Below are 6,326 nucleotides of genomic sequence, written 5' to 3'. Positions count from 1 at the left end.
TTAAGAAGGATGCTAAGCCTCGTTTACTAAGATGAGTAGTTCTTAATCAGCCTAATTTGATGCAAAATATCATGAAATTGGTGCAACCAAACACAAAATTAATTAAAAATATAGAAGTAGCGTGTAGTTTAGCTTACGCCTCATGCTTCAGGGGGGTGAATACTATGCTACACGCCATTCGCCATTTACAACACTGCACGAGACATAACAATGGTTCCCACTAGTCCATGTGTTGTGGGAAATAGCTCATTAATAGGTGGCTGTGATTGCTTGGAGGTGATACTTGGTCTTTTGCATATGTTGGGGTTTGTCAATTGAATGATCGAGCACTGAAAGATGGCCACCACTTTCTAAAACTCGATGAGTTTACTTAGACTCGGCCGAGTCAACTCAACTAGTTGAGATTTCGATCCAAGCAATAAGAAACTCACCGCCCGGGTAGGCTCTGGCTGATTAGTTGAGTCTTATCGAGTTTGTAAGTGGACTTGGTGTGACTTGACCCAAGTCACTCACTGATTTGGTTGGCTTTTTAATTAAAAAAAGGAAATGTGGGGCATGAGAGAACCTCAATGTTGAGGTCGTACCACACTACCAACTTCATGCTACACTTGGGAGGAATATGCCATTTTTATTAACTCATACTATGGATACCTGTAATTAACCTAAACAAACTCCCAGTCTAATTATTAAATGTTGAGTTGATTTTAGTATTCCGGTCGACCGGACCTAGCTGATATGGAGTCAAGTTTTCTGGTTAAGAGCTATGGTAGAGAGTGGTGTTATGAAGAAGGCCAACTATGGTGGAACTCACCCTCATTTAGTAAATGGTGGCAATCCATTCAACATTCGAATTGTTAGATAATTTTCAAAATGTAGTGGAAGCAAGGAGTTCTAGATTTTGGTTGAACTCTATCAAACATCTCCCTCTAAATATAAGCCGAACATGAAAAAATACAATCCATACCTTTGATTAATGTCGTCCGATTGGTGCATTGTTTGATGTTGCTCTTCTAATGTAAGAAGTCTTTTCTCGATCCACCTTAAAAAAGAGAAGAGCTTCATAGGCCCGCCTGTGTTTGGGATAGGGTTGGGTGCATGCATCGGGGGACTGCCTAAGGAGGGTCCTACATGTGTAGACGTGTGATGTGCGATGGAGGGGAGAGGGTGATGACTCTCTCTCTCTCTCTCTCTCTCTCTCTCTCTCTCTAACGTCGAGGGATGTTCATGACTTTCTCATGCTCTATTCCCTTTGTGATGGGATCTATTTATAAGGAGTAACTAGGGTTTCAAAATAACCATTAGTTATGGTGCTCCTTGTAGGTGCACTTATTTGTCAATAACATGGGTTGGTGTGGCAGTGAGTCAGTTGAGCCATTGGAAGATGAAGATCAAAGATACACGAAGACATGAAGTATCAAGGAGTTAAAAAACAAGTAAATTGAGGTGCCTTAATAATCCCAATCTTAAACCCCTTTAGGTCCAAAACAACATCGGCATGTAGATGATCCATTCTCCAATAAGTAAAACTTTGTTTGATCATCCCATATCTTTAGGATCTTATTTTGATCATATTAAAATAAACTTTAGAAGTTCAGAGCTGTTGTAAATTAATTGCCCAAAATAGCAGAAGTCTTGGCTTTTTCGAGTGGATCTCAGTCCCATCGACAAGCCATCGATAGAACTCGATAGTATGGAAGGTCCCCCCTCGATTTGATTGAAGATAGCCAAAACAGTCCACAAAATTGCATAAATAGAGAATTCTTCTATCCTATCGAAGGCTCTCTCAATCCTATCGATAGAGCCATTATTTGCCCATTTTATAGCCATTACAAACATTTTTCTATAAATTAGGCATTCGGACCTTGGGCTTTTTTTTAATGAATTTTTAGTGTGTTAGAAGTCTCCAGGCTTGCAACTCTTTTCCAGTCATTTTAGGCTCTAAACCTAAGAGATCTAAGTCATCTTCTTTGTGATTTATAACTCTAATGAAGATTCCAACCTCCCTTATGAACATGTACTTGGTGTCTTCCATTTTTTAGAGATCAGACACTAATCATATAGAAAAATCATTGTCTACATTCTCCAGAATACTCATTTAGGTGAATCTCCATTTGGAATTGACTAATACCATTAGTTATAGGAGATTCAACCAAACTCTCATTACCTTAACATTTAAATAGGAAGATCATTGCCGGCAACTGATTCAAAAAAGCGAAAGAAGATTGACTTCAAAGATCGATGGAACACAAGAGAAGTCGATTCAAGACGAGAAGACGCATCTCAAGAAGGTACAACAATGAGAATCAATTCGACCAATATGGGTATTTTGTTAGAATTCAAGAATACTCCTTCCTTGTGTATGATGAGTATAAAGTTTATAACCCAAACTCAAAAATCACCGGACACAATTATGTATGTGTTAGTATCTATGTGAGCCTCCAGGGGAGTGTATCCTTTGATTAAGACTGTAAGAGTTATTGGTGTACCGATAGAAAACCAATTAAGACTCCAAGGGAGCCACTGAAACGGGTGGAAACGTTGTCCACCGACGTGGATGTGTATGTGTTCCACTAACATGGGTGCGTACGTGTAGGTTCTTGTGTAGGACCGAAGGTTTGTGGTGAACCTATTAAAAAAACTATTGTAAAGATTAATAGTAAACCTATTGAAAACCATCGGGATAGTGAAATCCGGTATACTCGAGGAGAGTGTGTCCACCGGAAGTGGAGTATGTATTTAATCGAACCATTATACATCATTGTGTTTGTGATTGCTTATGTGGATGCATTTCTATTATGCTTTAAAAAAAAAAAAATGTTTATTATGGATAGATGAATAAATTTTATGCTAGGCACTTACTATGTAGCACGCACACGATTAGAGATGGGCATCGAGTCAAGTCAAACCAAGTTAGGGATGACGCTGCTCGATCTGGTTTTGAAATATACCAGACCCAAACTCGACCCGACTCGTTACCAAGTCCAGCATGCCTAACCTGATCCGAGTCCAGGTCTGGCCTGGACTAATTCGGACCGAGTCCAACCCGGTCACAATAACTGAGTTGGGTTGAGTTAGCACCAAGTCGGATCAAGTTGAGCTTTTTTTTTCCTATCTTTTTTTTTTTTTTTTTTCCCTACCTGAGTTGAGTACGATTTGGTATAAATAAAAATGAAAAATCATGTTTTCAAGTATTAAGAAAAAAAGAAGAAAGAAGATTAAGTCGGAGACTTACGGTACGAGGCCCTCTTCTATGGGTGTTCCCATATTGGTTATGCTCGTTGAACTGACGGTAGTATCTTGATGCAAAACATGAATTCTCTTCTGCATTTTTTTTATATTAAACAAGTAATGATGTCTGATCAAGTTTTCAAAAAAGAAAAAAATAATGAATGTAGAAAATAGACTTTCATAATTTCAGCAATGGCCATTGTCTTGTTGATTGCCTGCCCATTGCCTTGAGAACAATCTCTCTTACCCGTTTCTCCTGCATAGAGTGCCACCAGATTAATAGATAGAATGACAAAATTGTGTATAGTCTTATTTGCAAGAAGCCATCAAATCCAATCATTGAATTGATACAACATCACAAGAACCAAACAAGCATAAAAGGAGAAACTCATCTTGCATGAGAGGAAGCACAAACTAAAAAGGTATGAGCGGTCATTATCATCCGGTCTCAGAAATCAATACAAGTTCGCCAACTTTAGAATATTGTAGGCTTATAAAAAAATAGCAAATATGTATTTTACAAAGCTTTGTGGGTGGTGAGGGAGGGAGTGGAGGAGAGAGAGAGAGAGAGAGAGAGAGAGAGAGAGAGAGAGAGAGAGAGAGAGAGAGTGGGTGGTGGTGGTGGTGGTGGTGGTTGGTGGCTGTCGGGCTTGGGAGAGGAGGAGGATGAGGGAGAGAGAGTTTGGGATCGGGTCGGGTGCGGTAGGTAGGGTTAGAGAGTTATGGAAATTATGTTTTTTTTTTTTTTTTTTTTGATATACACAAACTCGACTCGAGTCGGGCTTCAAATCGATTTGAGTCTAAACGATTCGAGTCGGGTCGAGTTACTGGGTAACTCGGACTCGACTCGGTTTGAGTTCGGATTAGGCGAAGTATACTTGATTTGAATCGACTCACTCATTCAGTTCGGGTCGAGTCGGATTTGAATGAGTCGGATGAGTCGAGTCGTCCCGTGCCCAGCTCTACACACAATTGATATTTCATATCTCACCTCATGGATTAGTTGCTCAATTAGTTGTATCTTGTTTAGTCTGTAATCTTGGACCATTTGGCCTTAAGGCATAATTGCATTAATTGGTAAATAATTTTAAATTGGTCCTATTCATCCCTTCCCCCCTCTAGGACTTAGCAATAATTTTAATCTCTATAAGCTTCCGCATAATGTGGTGTCATATTAGATAATCCACACAATTTCACTCATCACTCACAGACTTTAATATAATATCATACACCATTAAAAGTTCTTATACCTTACCCATGCACCTCAATTTACAAATCCCTCAGCCGTTCAATGGTATCTACTCTTGATTAAAATTCCATGTTAGTCTAAGAGGTGGATCACAAGATTTCAACCATTAAATATCTATCAAAATACTTTTAATAGTTAAAACAAAATATTAATGATTAAAACTTTTAATTAAACATTAAAAACTTTCTTTTATTGTCGAGCTTACCTAGAAAACACTTAATGGGCTTTCCAATCACCAAAATCTAAGCCACCGATAAGTTCATCGTGGAAACTGACAGATTCCATCTTGGAGCATGTGAGCTTCTTATGTTGAATCATAATGATACACCCAACCACATAAGGACTAGCTAAAGCTAGTGCACGAGATTAAGTTGACATAATCTCAGCACGATGGACCTCTCAAATCATAGTTTGGATGTGATCCTCTAATGCAAGTGCTCAGCTGATCTTCAACTTCAGACCCAAGAACCTATGTTTGTAAACACTCGCACTCCTATATAGCGTGGCATAGGCACCAACTTGTTGTTGAGTCCGATGGTAGAGACTTTCTATCTCAACTTGTCGTCCCTTCTCTCATATAGGATGACTAATATCACTGTCACTTATTGTCCAAATTTACTACTATGTTTATGAAATTTAAGGCATTGAAATATGTGAAACACAACTTTCCCATAGTTAGGGGTTGTTGTGTCTAAACTCACATTGTCTTTGACAACTAGAAAAACCCTCTCCGTAATTCATATGGTCATAAATAGTTGAGGTTTTCCCTACATTAGGGCTCTGAAACCAAATAGGTAGGGTCATCATGATAATCTCTCTCTCTCTCTCTCTCTCTCTCTCTCATGCCTGAAGAGGGAAATCTTCCGGGCTCTCTCTTGCTCTATCCCCCCATGTGATGGGATCTATTTACAACTAGGGTTTTAGAATAACCATTAGTTATGGTGCTTGTCACCTTTACAGATTTTAGTATACCCTACATCATTAAGAGTTTATATACTTATCTTATCCATGTACTCAAATTGATCAAATCTCTCCAATGTCTAGTGGCATCCATCCTTGATTAAATTTTCCGTCAATAAGAGATGAACAATATGATCTCAATCATAAAATGTCCATCAAACACGATGATAAAAACACTTTTAACAGTTAAAACAAAACACCAATGGTTAAAAACTTTCGATTATATTAAAAACCTTTTTAGCATAGGACATAGCTAGAGCCTAGAAACCACTTGATTGATGTCCCGATCACTAAAATCTAGACCATTAACAGTTCAATGAGATAACCAATGCATCTCATGTTGGACCCTATACGCTTCTTATACCGAATCCTCATGCATGCACCTAACAAGGTAAACCAAGGCATATAATACTAGGGCAATGAACTCTTGACACGACCTCAAGTCTAGGGACTACTTGGGTCCTTACTCTTACTCCGGTGGTAGACTCTCATGAGTTTCAACACTTGGTTGAGGGTTCGAGTACCCATAGGTGGTGAAACTCCACTACGGCGTGAATGTGTGGTGGTGTGTGCGTGTGTGACGAAGAAGAAAAAAAAGTCTAGGGACTACTTAAAGCTAGTGCATGATCAAGTCGAATTCATCCAGCCACGATGGGCTTCCTAAATCATAGGAATTTGATGCAATCTTCCAACTCAAAGTGTTCCGAAAGACACAATAATATGCATACATATACTCTCACACTCCTTATGTAAGGATCCTTACTCTTGCACGGGTGGTAGACTCTTAGGAGTTTCAACACCCGGTCAAGGGTTCGAGTATCTAAAGTTGGTGAAATACCACTATGGCGTGAGTGTGCGGGGGTGTGTATGCATGTGTAAAAAAAATAAA

The sequence above is a fragment of the Magnolia sinica genome, chromosome 15 (genome assembly GCF_029962835.1).
Source record: "Magnolia sinica isolate HGM2019 chromosome 15, MsV1, whole genome shotgun sequence".
Lineage (NCBI taxonomy): Eukaryota > Viridiplantae > Streptophyta > Magnoliopsida > Magnoliales > Magnoliaceae > Magnolia > Magnolia sinica.
This window is presented reverse-complemented; position numbering follows the sequence as displayed.